At 32.3% G+C, this 21630-nt stretch overlaps 1 protein-coding gene and 1 long non-coding RNA gene across 7 annotated transcripts in view; one reads left to right on the forward strand and one right to left on the reverse strand.

The window, feature by feature from the left end:
- LOC124426796 (small conductance calcium-activated potassium channel protein) overlaps positions 1 to 21630 on the reverse strand; it is a 185502-nt gene that overhangs the window by 70140 nt on the left and 93732 nt on the right. Inside the window, exons 1-3 of one of the 5 annotated variants that reach the window (XM_046968917.1) lie at positions 14968 to 16045; positions 9923 to 10159; positions 9369 to 9439 (exon numbers count right to left, since the gene is read on the reverse strand). The exons of 2 other annotated variants lie outside the window; for them this stretch is intronic. The gene's annotated coding sequence lies outside the window, so the exon portion shown is untranslated. Of the gene's footprint in view, positions 1 to 9368; positions 9440 to 9922; positions 10346 to 14967; positions 16046 to 21630 lie in introns of those variants that run through there. 2 more of the 5 variants (XM_046968915.1, XM_046968916.1) reach the window with 2 other exon arrangements.
- The window catches only part of LOC124426798, a 139876-nt gene that overhangs the window by 32147 nt on the left and 86099 nt on the right, over positions 1 to 21630 (forward strand). For both annotated transcript variants that reach the window (XR_006942798.1, XR_006942799.1), the window contains exon 2: positions 20245 to 20607. This is a non-coding gene — a long non-coding RNA (uncharacterized LOC124426798). The remainder of the gene's footprint in view (positions 1 to 20244; positions 20608 to 21630) is intronic.

A 21630-nucleotide genomic window follows, 5' to 3' on the forward strand; every position in this document is an offset into this window, starting at 1 on the left:
AGAGAGAGAGAGAAAACTTTTAAAGTTTTCTTCCTATCTCACTTTTTATTTCTCTTGTCGAGAAGCCGATGATCTTAATCGAAAGAAAAATTTGTTTGAGAATTCGATATAACTTTGAGAGTAAGAGAGAAAGAAGATGAGTGTGAGAGAGAGAGAGAGAAATAGAGAGAGAGAGAGAGAGAGAGAGAGAGTGATGCAGAAAGACTAATCGTTTAAAGTTCTTAACGAATCTCATTAAATCGTGATCAATCGATCTTGTCTTCTCTCTTGTTTACCGTTTTCTAGCGAATACCGTCAAGGATTTCTCTCACTCTCTCTCTCTCTCTATCTCTCTATCTATCTATTTCTCTATCTCCCTTTATCCTTGTATATTAAATTCTCCCTATAATCTCGTTAACGAGCATAAGCGTTTAGAAGCGGCGGCGAGTAGTATCGTTTAATTTTCAGGAGTGTGAAGAGATGTAGAGGGATGCTTCTTTTCTCTCATATATATATATATATATATATATATATATATATATATATATATATGTATGTATGTATGTACGTATTTAGTATATATTTCGAAACGTTTAATACTTCTATCATTGTCGTAATCGGAAATTCCTATTTTAAACGTGGGATAATTGATTTTCAAACGTTTACACACTCATAAGAGATTTCATTCATGGATCGTTTATGTGTATTAATAAATATTATAATCTCATTAATCGTTTTCTAATGATTATTTATGAATATTATTATCCCACAAATCTATTATAACGATTAATAATTATTATAATTTATAAATCGTTTATAATTATTAATAAATATTATAATCTCGAAAATTGTTTATAATAATTTGATAAATATTATATTACATGAAACATTACATTACATAAAACGTTCAGTGTAATATTAAAATTTATAAATCGACACATATGTACATACATACATATGTAGATATATGCATACATACATACATATATATACATATATAAATATATACGTATCGATCTCTTTTACTGTTTCCAATGTTTTTCTTTCTACTTTCTACTTTTCGAATCGAACGTCAAAAACGAATTGTAAACGAAGAATAATCGGACGTTCGGGGATTGTAAAAAAAAAAAAAAAAGAAAAAAAAAGAAGAAAGAGAAAAAAGAAGATGGTGGTGTAAAAAGAGGAGGGAATGAGAAGGAAGGTAAGGGAGGAGAGGGATAGAGTTTGGAAGAAAAAAAAAGGAAGCTGTAACGAGTCTGTCGTTGAAAATGACGAATGCTGTCGACGATATTTTTGATAGATTGTGGGGGAATGAAGGTGGGTGGCGGGAATGGGGAGGGACAGGAAGAAATTCGATAGAAACGTGTCGATCGTAGTTATCAGATAAAGTTACACGATTTGCCAAGATGTGTTTAGAAAGTTTAAAGATAACGTTTATTAATTCATATAAGTCGTTCTCGACTATTTTTATTTTCCGTGTTTCCGATGATTACGCTAGTCGTAAGGACGAAGTATGATATTTCTAATCGATAATTTTTTTTCTTTGTTTTTTTTTTTATTATATAAAAAAGAGAGAGAGAGAGAGACAATGTACTATAGGAAAATATATAGCTTAGAAGAAATAAATTTAAATGAAAAGACGAAGGATCTGATTGATAGTAGCTAATACACTATCCTTGTATTTTATTATCTCAAAATGTAAGCGTTCAAAATGAAAATGAATGAATGAATGAATGAATGAATGAATGAATGAATGAATGAATGTATGAATGAATGATTCGCGTTTGATATATTGTGATATAAATTTTATTTCTTTGATAAAAATTTAATATTTATATATGCATGCATATGTGTGTGTATAAAAAAATGCATGCACGTATGCATGTTCGATATAAGAAAACATTAGTAATGTGCGATGTGTTGTTGTGCTTTTTATTGAATTTGTTTTAATTCCATTTTTTGTTTTTTTAACTCAATCTTTCTTTTCTTTTTTCTTTCTTTTTTTTTTATTTTTCTTTTTCTTTTTCACTTTATTTCTTTTTCTTAATCCTTTTCTTTCACGAACAATGACTATAAATTATATTTCCCTCTCCCTTGACCTTAGTTGAAAACTCGTTTTACATTAAATGGTGATATTATAGTTATCCGATAAAATTTTTGCATGACCAAAGAACCTTTTAGATTAGAAACTTAACAACACATCTTGATTATCCAGCGACGTTTTAACCAAACTGTTCTTTTTTATCCTTTATGTATGTTCACATTTAAAATTCGTAATTTATATCAATTAGTGATATAAATTTGAAATATAAGAAAGTCAACGATTTATATCGTAATACGACGAAGTACTTTATGTTAAATAGTTGTAATAGTTTTAAAGGGAAAGGGTTAAATACAAGTTAAATCTGTTGCTAATAGAAACTTATAATATATGTATCTCTCCATGTTTTGAGTATATTTGTATATGTATGTATATGTTTGGGTTTACGTGTATTAAGTTTGTAGAACATAAAAATATTCCATTTTTCTTTGTTCTTTTTCCTTTCCTTTTTTTTCTCTTTTCTTCTCTTTTCTTTATGTCGCTTCCTTTTTTTGCTCTTTTTTCTTCTTTTCTTTTTCTTTTCTTTTCTTTGTATGTCATTTATGTCCTTAACGTTTAGAATATTTTTTTTTTTTTGACGTCATGACATGAGAGAATAAAATATAACGTTATTATAGAATATTTTCAGAGGAGGTAGGTGTTCGATATATCTAAATTATATACGTATATGCGTGTGTTTGTGTGTGTATGTACTTATGTATGTGGCTGTAGAATTATAGTTTAACTTGCTGTAGGGAACGAATGTCGTTGATATTTGAATGATAGAAATCGTTGAAAAGGGATCGCGAACATGTGCGGAACGAGCCGCACAAAGGAGAGTCCGTGACCGCAGTGAATGATGTGACAATTGTGCGAGATATATATATATATATATATATATATATATATATATATATATATATATGTATATATAGTTGAGAACATAACGAAAGAAGGATTTTGCGTGAATTAACTTTGAAAGAGAAATGTTCGTCGACCGTAGAGAAGATAAGTATGTGTCCTGAGTGTGTATGTGTGTGTGTGTGTGTGTTTGTTTGTTTGTTCGTTCGTTTTTTTTGTACGTGTGTATGTATGTGTATGGATGGATGGATGGATGGATATGTTTGGAAAATGTTTTTCAAATAAATGAACAACGATCGTTCATTCCTTTTCTTTCCCGACGAAATGTTTATTTTTTAACGCGTTGAATATACGAGTTATATACTACCTATTGATAAAAGAATTTTCATTAAAATATGAATGAAGGTGTGCGTTGTGTAGATATTAACGCCGGTTAATTTAACCGGGTAACTCGTTAGAAGAATCTATTAACCCTTCATTGTTCGAACCCTTTGTTGTATCTTGCACGGAGAACTGAATTTGTTTCATAGTGTATATTCTCTCTCTCTCTCTCTCTCTCTCTCTCTCTCTCTCTCTCTCTATCTCCCCGTGCGCGTGTGTTTCGATTGTACATAAAGAAATTGATATTATTCATGCCGGTGAAAGTAATCTCGAATAGATTAGATGTTCTTCCGTATATAAAATTATGTATATAAAATTCTCTTAAATTACTTTCGACGGCATTATCAATGAAAAAGACAAAGAAAAAAAAAAAAAATAGAAAATAATAAAAAAAAAAAAAAAAAAAAAAAAAAAAAAAAAAAATGAAGGAAAGAAAAGAAAAGAAATTCTCATTCGATCTTTATAAACGTCCATCATCATTGACGTTTATTAATCGGTCCAAATTAATAATATACTAACAATATAAATTAATAATACACATTTGTCGACTGTCTTTTTCTTTTCTCTCTTGTTTCTCCTTTTTTCTTTTTTCTTTTCTCCTTTTTTTTTTTCTTCTTTTTCTTTCTTCCGTTTTACAGTTCCCATGACGTTTATTTATTTAATTTTTTTTCTCGTCTTTTATCGTACCATGGATTTTTTTCTTTCGTCTTACGGTCCCACGATGTTTATTTATTGCTTTTTTCTCAATTTTGTCCATCTTAATTTCTTTTTTTTTTTCTTTTTTTTTTTTTGACAATTTTAAAAACTCTAAATACAATTTCTTTTTATTTATGTATTATTACACGTATCTGTGTTACTGTAAATATATGTAATATTTGAATTTGGGTCAGTTGGTCGTTTTCGAATCACGACCATTGTATATATATATATATTACTTAGAAATTCTAAGAATGACCGATACAATTGTCACCGAGGAAATTTCTCTAACAATTGCATTCTTACAAACAGTGTTTACCTGTGTTTTGGTTTGTAACCCTCGAACGATGGAATAATATTATCTTTTTCATTTTCTTTTTTTTTCTTTTTCTTTTTTTTTTCTTCTTTTTCTCGCTCAATAATATATCGCGTGTAGGTGAAAAAACAAAAAAGAAACGAACGAACGAACGTTCATCTTCACCTAACGATACTACTCGTCATACCCATTTCTTTTTCTTTCTTTCTATTTTTATTTCTTTTTTTTTCATTATTTTTTTTTTCTTTCTTTTTTTTTTACCATATCATTTCATCGTCGTTTAATTTCGATACGATTCCTTTAATCATATCTAATAAAGTTGATTTGTTATTTGATTTGAATATTGTCATTTGACGGTGAAAATAAAAAAAAAAAAGGATATAATAATTGGTCCATATAATATCGATATTATTTTACTTCATCGATAACGTCTTTTTGAAAAATGACACGAAAATATATATATATATATATATATATATATATATATATACATATGTATGCATGTATGTATGCATGTATGTATGCATGTTTGCATGTATGTACGCGCAACTAAGTTCGTTGATATCCTTACGTGTACGCGTACATTTACATAAGTATTATGCCTTTGAACTTTCTGCTTTGCGATCTATCGCATGTCATAGGGGAACGACGATATATAGATTGGTACTTGAAAGCTTTCACGTTTCTCATTCTTCTATTTTCTTTTACTTTCTTCTTCTTCTTCTTCTTCTTTTTTTTTCTATTTTTGTTTTACCATTCTTTTTTTCTCTCTTCTTTTTACCCCTCCGTCCCGCCCCCGCTCCACCTCTCTTTTTTCTTTTCGTTTTTTTTTTTTTTTTTTTTTATGTTTTCCCTATTTGTACTTTATTTTAAACAGATGAAACTTGAACAAACTCTCGCGGGAATATTGTCTGGCCAGTATATATACATATACATATATATATATATATATATATATATATATATATATAAATATACATGTGTATGTCGAGACGTTTTGCATCGTAAATCTCATATACATAACTCTAAAGCTTCTCTTTTCTCTCCGTCTCCTCTGTATCCTCATCCCAGTCAGCTCCCCTCCATTCTCTCTCTCCCCCTCTCTCTCTTTCTCTCTTTCTTTTTCTTTCTTTCTTTTTCTTTTTCTCTCTGCGTTAAAATATGTACATATTTAATCGGACGCGCTTGATCGTCCTACATGGAAATGCGATAATTTACTTGGACGCCACTGTGTCTGCCGAAAGGAGTTTACGAAATGGACACAAAATGGTAAAATGTGATTCGCCAATTTAAAGACCCGACTTTTAGCCGACTCTCGGCGTCATTATTATCGATGAGGAATAGTTTTCCCTTAACGTTCGATTCAATGGCCCGCAAAAATGGATACGTCATTTTTACCATGGTATTTTTATTCAGAAGCGTAATGAAATTTTAAATAAACAAATCTTTTCATACCGATTTTCCAAGTCAAATGATATTATTATTGTCCTGTATTTATCGTTGATTAATCTTTTGTAACTTCGTGATGTATCTTTTCTTTTTTCTTTTTTCCTTTTATTTATTTTTATAATTTTTTGTTCTTTCTTTTTTTTTCTTTTCTTTTTTTTTCTTTTCTTTTTTTTTCTTTTCTTTTTTTTTTGCAAGTTTCATTTTGCTTTGTTATAAATTCAATGTCAAATGCATGCCAAATTCATTGTTACCTTCGTGTTCGGTTTTTAATACTTCGTTTTTTTTTTTTTTTTTTTTATTGATTGAAACAAATTGGTCCTTATGTAGAATTGATAAGATTACATTCAATTTGTATCAATATTAATTTGCATTTAATTCAAAGAAAAAAAGAGAAGAGAATAATTGCAGAAAGACTTCCTTTTTGAACTTGAACTTTCGTTCGTAAATATTGCTTTTTTTTATTTTATTTTATTTTTATTTTATTTTATTTTATTTTATTTTTTATTATTTTTTTTTTTTTTCTATCACGAAAGAATTAAAAGGTGGTAATCAAATAAATATAAATTGCTCGTTCGTTATCAGACATCAGATGCAAACTATTGGATACTTGCATCGGACATTTACCCGGGCCCTTTTCGAAATGAAACTAATTCTTTCTCGGTAAAACGATCTATCTCGTTGGAGCCACATCGTTTTAGTCTCGTTTGTCTTGTCATTTGGAAATTGAGAGAATTGAAAAGCGAGTACTGCTAATTCATGGACGTGCTTAGAGTGTTTAGCGTGTTTATCTTATTTATCGCATTCTATTCATTCAAACTTTCACCGTGATTTTAATGAAATCTTTTTCCTTTTTTTACGATTTTTTTTTTTCTTTTTGATCTCGACCTCTCGACCTTTTCCAATTGAAATTACGAGCGATTAATAAATTTTTCCTATACTATAGATTGTTAGAAACGTGTCGAAGGGATATCATATAACAAATTTTTTATAGCATTTAAATATATATATATATATATATTTTTTTTCTCTTTTTCTCTTTCTTTTTTTTTATTTTTTTTTAAATGATTATACGAAACGATTTCATCGTATTTGAACCTACTAAAGCCCAAGCAAATTGTTTTATATTATATTACACATGATAAGCAACGAAACGACCAATTTCGAGACCCCCGTAGCGTCTTAAGTTGGCTTAAGGGTGGTGTATGGTCATTGGTTCCTATTAAAAAGTTGTTCTACGGGATCCCTTCGACGTTATAGACCCTCCGGACGTATGGATGGAAAACATTTTAGGACACTCAGTATATACATATATATATATATATATATATATATATATATTTTTTTTTTTTTTTCTATGAATGTCACGTTTGTCGCCGACTTTGATTTTTTTTTCGTTATCTCTTTCTTCTCTTTTTTTTTTTTATTTTTTCATTTTTTTTTTTCTTCCACACGATTGGTCGCTCAACAGCAACCGAGGTAAAAATCCAGTCGAAATGCTATTGTTCGCGATTTTTATGGATAGTTACTTAATCTGCATGCAAGAGTGAAATAAACTCTTTTTGTACTCTACAAAAAAAAAAGAAAAATGAGAGAGAGAAAAAAAAGAAGAAAATAAAAAAGAAAAATATATACATATATTAGATTGGATACTATGAAACGGGCGTTTTTGTTTAGTTATTTATTTTCATTCAATGCCCGTTTCATAGTTTCCAACCTAATATATATATATATATATATATATATATATATATATATATTATATTTTTATATATATATATATTATATATATATAAAATAAAGAAAGAAAGAGAAGATGAAAAAGAGAGAGAGAGAGAGAGAGAGAGAGAGAGAGAGAGAGAGAGAGAGAGAGAAAGATATGACGATGTTATGTTAAACGTCAGAAACTCTCGAAAAGACTCACTTGTTTTTGCAATTTCTAGCCATTCGTATATAAGCGAGGAGTAGAAGACGTATTCGCTAGGGAAAATTCTGTGGACGGATATGTTGGTTTTATGCTCTTTCATTCTCTGTATTCTCACTTATAACGTTTCGTACACGTGTTTACGCTTCACTTTAAAATGCTTATCTTATTACAAAATACTTGGAGATATGTGTGCTGTTACTTTTTCACAACTGCAATATTGAAATACTTAATTCCCGTATTTCTAGAGATTTTTAAAATTAAATTAATAACACGAGATAAGTTTCGTTGTATCTTTTTCTTTATCTTCCTTTTTTTTTTTATTTTTATCTTTCTTTTTTTTTTTGCACATTTAAATTCCATCTAATATTCATACGAGTGTGCGTATGTATATATGTGTATGTATATATATATATATATATATATAGATATAGATATATTCGTATTCTTCATAAATTTTTAACCAAAAGTCCCTAGGGTAGGGATCTCTAGCTAGAAGGGATCCTAAAGGTAATTTTTTTTAAAATCAATTACTGCTTTTCGAGACTACTAGATAGATTTTTTTTGGTCAGGCTTTGTGGAAGTCTTGCAAGCTGAGCTCGCAGTTTTACGATCTGAGAGGGAAAGAAAGAAAAGAAGAGAAAGAAAAGAAAAAAAAAAGAAAACAATAATTAAGAAAAAAAAACAAGAAAAGAAGAAAAAAAAGAACAATAAAAAGAGAAAGGAAAAGAAATATTAGCCTGAAAGTTCTTGGAAAAGAATAATTGATTTTTAATATCGCCTAGGTAGAAGAAACCTTTTCGGCCCTCATCCCGATATTATGTATTTACATACTTTTAAAAGAAGAAAGTAAAAAAAAAAAAAAGAAAAAGAAAAAGAAAAAAAGAAAAGGAAAGAAAAAAAGATCGATTAATGGTATCGTAATAAAAAATTTGTTTTTTTATTACAAAGATGTTGAGGAATGAATGGATAGATAAATAGATAAAATAGATAAAATAGATAAAATAGACATATAATAAACCTAACGGATAAAATCCGAAAGATTGTCTTTGTTCATCAAACTTTGATAAGTAAAACAGTGAGTGAGTGGATGAGACAGAAGGACAGAGAGAGAGAGAGAAAGTGTGTTGATCAGATTTGACGAGTCGAGTTTTCGAACTACAGTGAAAATGTTATCGTGAGAAAAGAGAGAAAGAGAGAGAGAGAGAGAAAGACAGAAGAGAGAGTGTGTGTGTGTGTGTGTGTGAGAGAGAGAGAGAGAAAGAAAAGAGGGTTTCTCTAGTAAGGATAAAGTGGGTCGTCAATTTCGTCCTGTGTATATGAACCTCCTTTCGGGCTCCAAGGAGAAGTAACCGTAGAGAAAACGTGATCGGAGTGGAAATGTTAGGCCTCCATAGCTGAGTCAACGCAAATTACCGAAAAGCTTGGCAGAGAACGCAGTGGTTTCTCTTCTCTTCTTTTACTTTTCTAAGCCTTATAGGAGCCAATTTTTCTCTTTCTTTCTCTCTCTCTCTCTCTCTCTCTCTCTCTCTCTCACTCATATCTTTTTTTTTTCTTTTTCTTTTTTTTTTTTTTTTGGTTATTCATCGTACACAAAAAGACTTTTATATAAAATATATGTTTCAACTATAATATGTAAATAGTTAGTGGATGTAGGTACGTATGGTACATATAATGGTACGTACATTTATAAGAAAAAGTATTTCAAAGAATCGTGGCGACAATTTCAACGTAGTCCAACCATCATCTATACTCTCTGAAAGATAGTTAAGAAAATTGAATAGAGTAAAGCCCCGTGGTTTTACCTAGTAATATAATAAGACTTGGCAAAGAGTAGTGTACCGTGAGAGGACAAGGGGGGGGGGGGGAAAGTTTCTCTCGGTAAGGTCGTTCGCGAAAAGGAAAGATCGTGGATGTACCAAAGAAGCTTTAATAGTTCGAGATCAAGTTACTAGATACATTTGAACGATCCCCTTTACACTCGAAACTTTCATTGACTAGCTTCTTAGCACTGGTGGTGGTCTTTATTGTTTAGTATAAATAATGCATCGTTTTTTTTTTTTTTTTTTTTTTTTTATACATATATTTTGTTCTCTTTTTTATCTTTCGACAATCTCTCCGAAGATTTAGCTTTCTAATCGTCTGATCGTATAAGAAAATTTTCTACATTTCTAGACCTTTCTTATTCTTTTTTTCATTTATTTATTTATTATTATTATTTTTTTTTTAATGTACCAACCTTTTCAATGACATTTACATCCGGTTCTCCTTTTCCTCAAGTTAGATCCGGCGAATCCACGAGACAGGTGTTGTCACCGTTAGAACTTTTATCAGTTTTTTCGTTGATAAGATTCACTTTCTCGTTGAACACAGCGCGTTCCTTCGACTCCATCGCGATTATCAATATTCGTTTATCAATGTACGTTAATTCACTACTCATCATTGGAACTATTTAATAGTTGATCGCACTATATATCTGTCATGAATATATATATATATATATGTATATTAATATATAATATATATATTAAATATATACAATGTAAATATATATATACACATTCCCCTTCTTTATCTATATTTTGAATATTATTCCTGTCTGGCTGATTGTATTATTAAGTCGAAATCATTTTAGCCAGGTTATAACATTGATTGTTTCTTTCTAAAAAAAAAAAAAAAATTAAGGGGGAGAAAAAGAAAAAGAAAAAAAAAATAAATAAATAAAAAAGAAAAATACGTCGAATCGTACTCCTCGAGATGACTCTCGTGCGTTCGTTCATATGTTAAATTGAGTGCTAAGTTAAGTGAACGATCGCTTTTCTTTATCTTATAATAAGAAGAAAGAGAGAAAGAGAGAAAAAGAGATGGCTATATATATATATATATATATATATATATGTATATATGTATATATATATATAGAGAGAGAGAGAGAGAGAGAGGGAAAAGAGAAAGAGATAAGGAAGGATTGAGATTGAGATAAAAGAAACTGGAAGAAAATGAAGATAAGGATAGAAAGAAAGAATGAGGGGAAGAAATTACTTCTAAGAAAAGTGTTGAATGGATACTACTCAAACAATTCGCTGAAATCTCCAATATTTTTTTCTCGATCACAACGCTGACGCATTGCAATTTCTCTCTATATATTTCTCTCCTTTTACCTTTTTTCTTAACGCGTCTTTCCTTACTCTCCCCTTCTCCTTCTCCACCCTTCTCTCTCTCTCTCTCTCTCTCTTTTTTCTTTTTGCCCTTAATCTTCGTTACAAAGACAGTCGTATTTTAGTTCGTAAAAGGGTTTCTAAGGACTAGCAAGAAAATTGGGATATTTGTCGCGCGTTCATCCTTTTCTCGATCGTCAAATAGTAGAGGACCTTCGAAGGATCATCAAAGAACTTTACTCGTCCCTTTTGAGGTTTCCCTCTTTTGGTAAGGGACAATTTTGTTTTTTCTGTCTATCCGTCTATCTATCTATCTATCTATCTATCTATCTATCTATTTATTTATCCATCTCTATCTCTCTTCTCTTTTTCTCTCTCTCTCACACACACACACACACACACGTGTATGTTGAACCTTCGTTTAATAGTCGGAAAACGGAATGGTGTCATCGCGATAATAATCGACGGACGACGAATAATCGATGTGTTCCAATTTAACGAGCGAAAGTCGACCATCCGCGATAACCTCCGAACATGTAACTCGAAATCATAACTGGATGCAACAACATCTCTATCTCTCTGTATCTCTCTATCTATCTCTTTCTCTCTTTCTATCTTTCTCTCTTTCTCTCTCTCTCTCTCTCTCTCTCTCTCTCTCTCTCTCTCTACATCCTCTCTATTCGTCTTTATCTCTTTCTATTTCTCTTTTTATCTGTCGTACTTTTCGCATGTGAAATTAGTCACATATGTAGTCACTTTCTCTTCTTTATCTCTTTTCTAGAAAACCTCTGGTAAAATCGATCATAGCTTGTACGTATGTATTCCCGGTTGTTCATACGTGTTCCGTTGCTCCATATGAACCAGAACGAAACGTTATTGGTTTTCGTTCGGGGAGAGATATGATGAAGTTTGATTGCGAACAAACGCTGGCACGATTTTATGCTCTCACTTTGCTACTACACACACTTTCTATCTCTCTCACTCTCACTCTCTCTCTTTCTCTCTTTCTCTCTCTTGCGCCGGTAACAATGAGATTTTTCGTTTCGTCTTGTTTTTCTTTTTATTTTTTATTTTTTATTTTTTAAATCGTTTTCTCCTTTTCTCTTCTCTTCTTTATCTTTTCTTTCTTTTCTTTTTTCTTTTTTCTTTTTTCTTTTTTTTTTTTTTTACTTCGGTTTACTTTTTTTTCTCTCTCGAAAAAAATTGTTTTTTTTTTTCTTTTCCCAAAATGGAAGATCACGAATTTTCTATTTCAATTTCATTTCTTTTTTCCTTTATATTATTTTATTTTATATTCTTTTTTTTTCTTTTTTTCTTTTCTTTTCTTTTCTTTTTTTTTTTCCTTTTTTGGAGGATTAAATTCAACTCTTACAGACGGCGTAGATGTTTCATTCAGATAACAATCGAGATTCGAGAACTCAGTGCACTTAACTTTAAGAGGAACGACACGTTCTCCGTTGATCCCGGCAATACGATTTAGTCGATTCGATGGTGTTGTTTCAACAACAAAAAAACAAAAAAAAAAAAAAAGAAAAAAGAAAGGAAAAAGAAAAAAATGAAAAAAAGAATACAGAGAAGAGAAGAGAGATACATACATACATACATACATACATACATACATACATATATACATATATATAAAGAGAAAAGAGAGAAAGAGAGAGAGAGAGAGTTAAAGAGAGTGTTTCCTGTTCATTTTGAGATCAAATCCGAGCTAGTCCAGCGAAAGGTGAAACAGCGATAGGATTCGCGGGTACCGTCGGACCTCGATAATGGAGGATATCGGATCGATTAAAAGTAATCGTCTCTTCGATAGTATACCCGGAATGCCCAATGGAATTAACTACAGTCGAAACGACGTAACGTTGAATTTTTTTTTTTTTTTCAACTTTGAAAAATACACTCAAACGCACGAAATGAACTCTTCATTTTCTAAACAATAATTTTAATTTAATAAGTCATTTAAAAAAAAATCGTCTCCTGTTTTTCGTTCGATTATTTTTTCTTCTTTTTTTTTTTTTTTCCTAACCTACCCCCTCTCTTTTTCATTTCCTCTTTCTTCCGCTTCCTTTTGACTTTTAAACGAAACAAAAAAAAAAGAAAAGAAAAGAAAAAAAATAAGAATGAAAAAGAATACGAAAGAAAAAAAGGAAAAAAGAAAGAGAAAGAGAGAGAGAGAGAGAGAGAGAGAGAGAGAGAGAGAGAGAGATACGTGTATATTGCAAACGATGGATGGACCATTGTCGAGGTGACAAAGAATAATCGACGTTTCTTATCGTTATAACGGGTATTATATTCTCAATTTTCTTTTCTCGATTTCTTATCATTCTCGTCGATTTCTTCTTGACTATACAACTTTTACTATGGATACGCGCAATCGCTCTCGTCAAAGGCAAAGCTTCAAATCGATATACGGGGAAAAAAAAATTTACGCGTACTTACTATTTCTAACATCGATTTTTATCTCCTTTTTACGTATGCATAATGGGAAAGAATAAAAAGATCTTATTTCAAACGATTATCTCTATCTTCATTGAATATCTTATAAATATATATATATATATATATATAATTTACTCTCTCTTTCTCTCTCTCTCTCTCTCTCTCTCTCTCTCATTCTCATTTTCACTCTCACTCTCACTCTCACTCTCATTCTTTACAACGCTACATAATAATAATTCTATATTCGTAATGCATTTATTAACCAATGTTTAATTTACGTTCCGTAACGTTTGATTGAAATTATTTAAATATTTGATCAAACACGACGGATGTTTTTTTTCTTTTTTTTCTTTTTTTTCTTTTTTTTTTTAGTTTACACTTTAGCAATTACGTGTTATTTCATTTGAAATCTTTCGATAAATATCGTAGGGGGTTAATTTTCGTTGGAAGGTCGCAACGTTACGTTTATCTATTAGGTTACGTAATGAAGTAGTAGTACCATCAGGATCAATTTCAGCATCGGCATCAGTAACACAGCAGTAGTAGTGTAGTGCTTTGGTCAGTCGATCGTTCGAAAATAGAACTTATACATACGTAGGCGATATAATGGGTTATGTTACGATTCTCTCTCTCTCTCTCTCTCTCTCTCTCTCTCTCTCTCTTTCTCTTTTGCGATTCGGACGAATCGTTTTATAAAAACGTAGAGAGAGGAGGGTAGAGGGGGGGACTTTTGCGAATATAATATCACGTAATTCTCGACGATGTCCTATACAAATAACAATAAAATACGTTTCGATTCATTTAAGGTCGTGAAAGATACCATTTCCAAACGGGGAGAAAAAGAGAAAAGAATTTATCGAGTTTGTCCTTTGTAACAGGCTGGATCAGGAAAGGGATCTATTCGATCTTCGTGTGTGTAATAGGTAACATTTTCACGACGGAAGTATTCTTCGAAACATCGACGGACAATATCGTTCGAGAGAAAATAAAACCGGGGAAAAGGAGAATTCCGTTTCTTCTCTCTCTTTCTCTCTCTCTCTCTTCCCTCTCTGTCTCTTTGTTTCTCGCTTTCTCTATTCGTCTCTTATTTTCCTCAAATTTCACGGTTACATCGAACGCTTCTAGAATCTTTTACGAAACCTTTGACTCGTGTTACGACATTCGAGAGTTCTTTTGCGATTCTCTTTTCACGAAATAGGATCGATAAAAAAAAATACAAAAAGAAAAAAAAAAAATAAAATACAAAAAGAAAAAATCGCGAAAGAATAAAACATTCCAATGTAGTTTCCTTCTTTATTCAGTGTATATCCTCGAATTCCTTTTCCTATTTAACGTCGACAAGGGGAAATGAGATGTTTTGTTTTTCTTTAATCTCAAACAAGGAGAATGATACGATATATAGACAGACATATAGATAGATAGATAGATAGATAGATAGATAGATAGATAGATAAGTATGTAAGAATGTATAGAAATATGTATGTGTTATGTATGCATATATATATATATATATATATATATATATATATATATATACCTAATAAGAACGAACGCACATCAGAGAAATCTTCATAGAGAAGATAGTTCGACGGAAAGAGTAAAATTGTGACGATTCACTGCATATATACATATAAATAAATAAATAAATATATATATATGTATATAAAGTAATTATTATATGTACGTGATCCTTGTAATCGAAACGTCGTCGTAGTCCCTCAGGATCGAACTTGTCCAAGTTCTAAAGACAATATAATCGTTTTAAAAAGTACCACCGTACGAATGTTTTTTCATCACACGTTAGAAGGATAGTTCTTTGATTAGGCCGAGCACGATTTTTGATTTCAACAACGGGCCAGTAGTAACAATGACAGTAGCGGATAGTTGTGATGGTCGTCGTCGTCGTCGTCGTCGTAGTAGTCGGTAATATTATAATACGTCTTACTCGTGATCGTAGTAGTCGATTAGGATTATTTAACAATAGGAGAATAAGAGAACTTTGACGATGTCGTAGTCTTTGTCGATGATGTAGAAGATTGATAAGGGAAGAGGAAAAGAAGAAGAAGAAGAAGAAGAAGAAGAAGAAGAAGGAGGTGGAGGAGGTGGTGGTGGCGGCGGCGGCGGCGGTGGGGGTGAGGGAGGAGGAGGAGGGCAGTGATCGACAAGAGGTACAATCGAGTCTCGGTTGGAGATATTGAAGAATGTGAAGAAATAGGATTTGTTGTTGTTGTTGATGTTGTTGTTGTTCCTTTTGTTGTTCTTTTTGTCGCCTTTGATAACGATGCTGAGCAGGATGTTGATAACGACAATAACGATGATAATGATGACGATGATAATGATGACGACGATGCTCGTCGTCTTCGTCGTCCAAATCGTTCTTGATGGCACTACTAAAGCGGCTTCGATAATATCGTTCTTCCTCTCGTTGACAACAATGAAAGAATAATTCGTTCGCGTTAGCGTAACGTTTAGCGATTGGCCACGATGAAGAAGAAGAAGAAGAAGAAGAAGAATAAGAAGAGTAAGAATAAGTTGTAATTGAAGAGGAAGAGGTGGTAGATGAGGAAGAAGAAGAAGAAGAAGTAGAAGAAGAAGAAGAAGAAAGCATCCTCGTGGCAGTAGCACAGGCAGTCCGCGACGACGATACATCTCCTCGAGACATATGTCAATTTCTTTATTTTTATTCTTTTTTCTTTTCTTTTCTTTTCTATCTTTTCTTTTCTTTTCTTTTTTTTCTATCTTTACAAATTTTTCTGTATATGTTTTCCCTTTTCTATCTTTCTTTCTTTCTTTCTTTCTTTCTCTTTCACTCTTTCGTTTTATTTTCTTCTTTCTCTTTTTATCACTTTATCTCTCCCTTTCTCTCTCTCTCTCTCTCTTTGTTTTTCTCTTTTTATCTCTTCCTCTCTCTTTATATATAACTTTCTTTCACTCGTGACTGTCTCAAATGCTCTCGTTTACGACCACCACCACCGGGCACCTTTATTATTTCTTTCTTCCTTCCTTCCTTCCTTCCTTCCGTCCTTCCTTCCTTCCTTCCGTCCTTATTTTCCTTTTCTTTTCTTTTCTTCTTTACTTCCTTTTTTCACTATATCTCTTTCTCTCTCTCTCTCTCTCTCTCTTTCTCTCTCTCTCTCTCTCTTTCTCACTCACTCACTCTATTTCTCTCTTAATTTTAACGCTAAGAAGAAGACGTTGTTAAACCCCCGTTTCGATGCAGAGAGAAGAGTAGAAGAGGAGAAGAGGAGAAGAGGAGAAGAGAAGAGAAAGGGGCGAGGGGAGAGGGGAATGCGCGCGCGTTCTCTCTCTCTCTCTCTCTCTCTCTTTCCTTTTTGATCTGTATTTCCTTGAATAAAACAAAAATGTTATTCTTTAAACGAGAAATACGATTCACGATCGTAGTCCTAGATCGTATAATAATAATAGTAGTAGTAATAGTGACGATGATAGTGATTAAAAAGGTGGTGGTGGTATTGTTGTTGTTGTTGTTGGTCGTGCTTGTGATGATTTTTCGGGATGACGTTGTCTTCTTCCAGCCGGCTTAACCGGCGTAGTAACCGGCAATTTCGTACACGCGTCCTTTCGAGTCGCATCGTCGCGTCTACGCGCGCAAAGAGAATCAACAACAAACGTGTGTTCCTCACCCGCGCTCACCTTTCGATTATCTTTTTTTGTTTTTTTTTTTTTTTTTTTTTATTATCTCATCTTACGCTTCGTAGGGAAAGAAGATAAAATGAATAAAGTTAAGAAGAAGAAGAAGAAGATGAAGAAGGAGGAGGAGAAGGAGAAGGAGAAGAGAATGAAAGAAAATGTCCTTTCGAAAACAGAGTATATATATATATATATATATGTATATATAGAAAGAGAGAGAGAGAGAGAGAGAGTAAAAGAAAAGGGGAAGGAAATGGAAAAGGGTTTAAGAAAAAAGGAAGTTGGAAAGAAAAGTACGAAAGATAAAAAGAAAGAAGGAAAAGATTGTCGAAATAGAGATTGGAGTTGAGGAGAAAGAGAAAGAGAGGAAGGGGAAAGAGGAAAAAGAGGAGGAAGAGGATGAGGAGGAAGAGGATAAGGAGGAGAAGGAGGAGGAGAAGGAAAAGGAGAAGAAAGATGTGGATGTGGTAAAAGAGAGAAAGAAGAAAAAAAGAGAACGAAAGAGAGAGAAAAAAATAAAGAGAGAGAGAGAGAGAGTGAGATGGAGAGAGAGAGTGTGTGTGTGTGTGCCAAGCGAGACGAAACGAGGCGAGCGAGAGAAGCGTCGGTGGTGAGCGTCCGCCCGCTGTGACGCTCCCGACAGGACTGCGTCGGTCCCCATTTATTCCTCCTTTCCCTTCTCCCCGTTTATCCTCCAACCTCTTCCACCACCTCCATTACTACTACCACTACCAACCCTCTTTCCCCCATACGCCCACCACCCTTCCCACTCTTCCTTGCTACCACCGCCTTCGACCTCGGCGGCATCTACCAGCGCCATCATCACCACCACCACCACCACCTTCACTACACTACTACTACTACCACCACTATCACCAACCATCCTGCTACTATCAGCGTGCTTAGGCTTATATTCCAACTATGAACAACTCTTCTCGACTGATAGAAGCGTGTATATATATATATATATATATATATATATATATATATATACATGTACATGTGTGTGTCTTCTTTTTCTTGTTTTTGTCCCTCTCCTTTTTGTTCTGTTTTTGTTTTTCTTCTTTTATTTCTCTTTCTTTCTTTCTCTCTCTCTCTCTCTCTCTCCCTCTCTCTCTCTCTCCCTCTCTCAATCGCTCTTTTTCTTTCCCTTTTCTATAGATATTTTTCTTTGGTCATACTTTGTCGACTTAGTCTCTCTTAATAATTGAATTTTCTTATGTACGATCTTAATTAGGGTATATAACAGTTTGCTTGGATTTTCATTGTTATTGATTTATGTTCATACTAAGATGATATCGTTCCTCTTAATTATTTTATTTTCTTCGTATTCATTCGTATCGATTAGGATATATAATAATTTGGATGGTTTTTATTTTTCATGGATTTATTTAGGTCTTGATTTATTATTGATATGTCTGTGTGTGTAAATGCTTGATTTTCTCTCTAGCTGTTTTTCACTGACTTCGACGATTGTCGTGTCTAAATTTTTTTCTTTTTTTTTCCTTTTTTTTTTTTTTCAAAATTTTTATCTCTCATTTAAATTTTGTAATAAATTTGTTTGATTTTCATTGTTATTAGTTTATTTACGTGTCACGTGTTATTTTTGAACGTATACGGATAATTTTTCTTTCTCTCTCTCTCTCTCTCTCTCTCTCTACGAACTTTGATTAAATTTTGTATTTTTTTTTCTTTTTCTTTTTTTTTTTCCCAGATTCTTTTATTTCGTCCTGATTAAACTATATAATAACAATTTGCTTGATTTTCATTCGTTATTTATTATTCTATTTAAAGCGTTATGTTTACATATTGTTGTTATACATGTTATATCTTCCTCTCTCTCTCTCTCTGTCTATATATATATATATATATATATATATATATATATATATATATATATATATCTTCTTTTTATTCACTCTTTATGTACATACATACAATACATAAATATAAATCCTCAAGTCTAACCATCGATGTTTCCTCGATACACTTCCGAGATCTTTTTTCAAATCGAAAAAGAAGAAAAGATAGCGCATAGATAGTGATTCTTTCAACGTGTCAATTCAATAAAGAAAATATTTTACCGTTTGTATTACACGTTTCATTTTTCAAGTTATATGTGATGCTTCTGATGTTGATTTTCTTTATTTATTGACACGTGGAATTTGATAGAAAAATGTGGAATACAAAAAGAGATTATATATATATATATATATATATATATATATATATATATATATATATATAGAGAGAGAGAGAGAGAGAGAGAAAGAATATAATAGCTCGTTATACGTAGGTATACATAGAATATTGTCATTTAAATTCAAATGCGTTCTAAAATCTAATACGTGGAAATATCGAAATGGAAATTTTTAGTCAGGTAAGAAAAAGCATCATAATGTATATGTAGCATTAATCTACGTTGTTGAATGTGATTACCCAGAGAAGAAATTTTTTCTAATTATGAAAGATGTTAAAAGAAAAGAAAAAAAAAAAAAGAATAAATAAATAAATCGAATTAATATTTCTCAATTGTCAAGAATTTTTTCTTGTCGGTTTTTCATTTTTTCGTCTTTTACTTCAATATAAAAATATTAAAGTATCTTAAAATATAGATCGTGGATAATAATTATATCCACGTGTATATTGAGCTAGTAGACATTTTTAATGTCTGTTAGTAGTACTAATAGTGTGTTTCTTAGATTTTTTTTTTTGAAAGACAATAAGATGGCGGGTTAATAGATGTTTCATCCACGACAGTCGCTTGTCTCCTTCTCCATTTATTCCTCGTCTTCACGAGCTGACGAGCCCTTCTGACACCTTTCTCGGATTTCATCCCACTTTCTCTCTCTCTCTCTCTCTCTCTCTCTCTCTTTTCTGTCTCTTTTTCACTCTTATTCTCTCTTTCTCTTCATCCTTGCTCGATCCTACGCCATATCGAATCTCTATCGAATTTCCTGATAAACGAATTTACGCTCGACCACTTTTGTGTCCAACCAGATATATACTATGTATATATATGTATGCATGTATGTATGCATATATGTGTGTATGTATGTTAGGTATACATACTTACTTACATTATATACTTTTCGATCATTGGCGACCTTAGATTTTTATATACATACATACATACATACATATATACATATATACATACATACATACGTGCATATAAAATTTTCCTTTTTTTTCTCTCGTTCTTTCATTATATCATTCTCTCTCTCTCTCTCTCTTTCTCTTTTTTCTTCTTCATTGACATTGATACAGCATAACGATTAATCGTCCTCAATGAATTTCTCGTTTTCAGATTATATTCTCTTTCCGCGCTGCGACCTCTCTCTCTCTCTCTCTATCTCTATCTTTCTCTTTCCACGTGTCGCAATTAAAAAGAAAAGAAAGGAGAGAAAAAAAAGGAAGCAATGAGAAAAGAACGAAGAAAAAAGAAAATTAAAGAAAACAAAAAGAAATAAATCAGAGAGATATGGAAAAAAGTGGAAAGAAGAATTACATAGATCGATAATCGATGCGATCTGCTTAACGTTTCATAATAGCCGAAAAGAAATCAAGTAGGAGAAGAAGAAGAAGAAAGAGGAGGAGGAGGAGGAGGAGGAGGAAAAGAAGGAGGAGGAGGAGGACGATAACATGGAAAAGGATGGCTAATCGCGAACAAGTAAGATCTTGTGTGATTTTCCCTTTTTTTTTTTTTTTGCCAAAGACCATGACGCGGGGGCGGGAGGGTGAGGAGGAGGGTTGGGAGGGAGGGGAAAAGAGATATCACATTGGTCAAGGAGGAAGAGTTTTATATCGTGAGATCACGTGAAGCATTTTTATGGTGAGTCTTAGGCGACTATTACTCTTTTATTTCTTTTTCTATATAGACAGAGAAAAAAAAAAGCGAAGAGCCAGGGTAAAGGGGGAAGGTCTTATCGATCACGATCGAAACGTGTTCTCTTTGTCCCTTTCAACCTTTCCTCTACTTCACTCTTACCCTCCTTCCTTCTCCTTCCTTTATCCCCCTCTCCCCCCCCACTCCCGAAACTTCCCCCATATCACTTCTCTACCTCTTTTTCCCCCACCCTTTACCCACTTTGTTTGACCTCGATGAATTTACTTTCGCACTTTATCCATGTCGCACGGTCACGCATTCGAGGAATAACCAAGTCACGAAATCGTCCTGTCGTATTTTTTTTCCCTCCCTCTCATTCTCCCTCCATCTCCCTCCCTCTCTCTCTCTCTCTCTCTCTCTCTCTCTCTTTTTCTCTCTGTTATTATGCGTTATCTCATCGTGTCTGTCTAGATATCACCGTCCTTTTGTTTTTATTTTCTTTCTGTTTCCTTTTTTTTCCCCCTGCTATTTTTTCATGTTCTGTTTTTTCTTTCCCCTCCTTTTTCTGTTTCTTTATTCTTTTTCTTTTCTTTTTTTTTTTCTTTTACTTCTTCTTTTTCTTCTCCTTTTTTTTTCTTCTATTTTATCTCTCTTCGTTCATCGTAAAGCTTGTCTCGATCAATGAGACGGAATATATATGTCTCCCCGAAGATTTATCGGATCGTTATAACGAAGGTGAAGTTTCTTTTTTCTTCTTTTTTTTTTTTTTTTTTTTTTTTTATTATTAAGAAAAAGAAAGAAAAAAAGAAAAAACCGGGAAGAAGCAAAAGATGGGAGAAAATGGGATGAGGAGGAAGGGAGGAAGAG

This window comes from Vespa crabro, chromosome 9 (assembly GCF_910589235.1).
Source record: "Vespa crabro chromosome 9, iyVesCrab1.2, whole genome shotgun sequence".
In the NCBI taxonomy this organism is placed as follows: domain Eukaryota; kingdom Metazoa; phylum Arthropoda; class Insecta; order Hymenoptera; family Vespidae; genus Vespa; species Vespa crabro.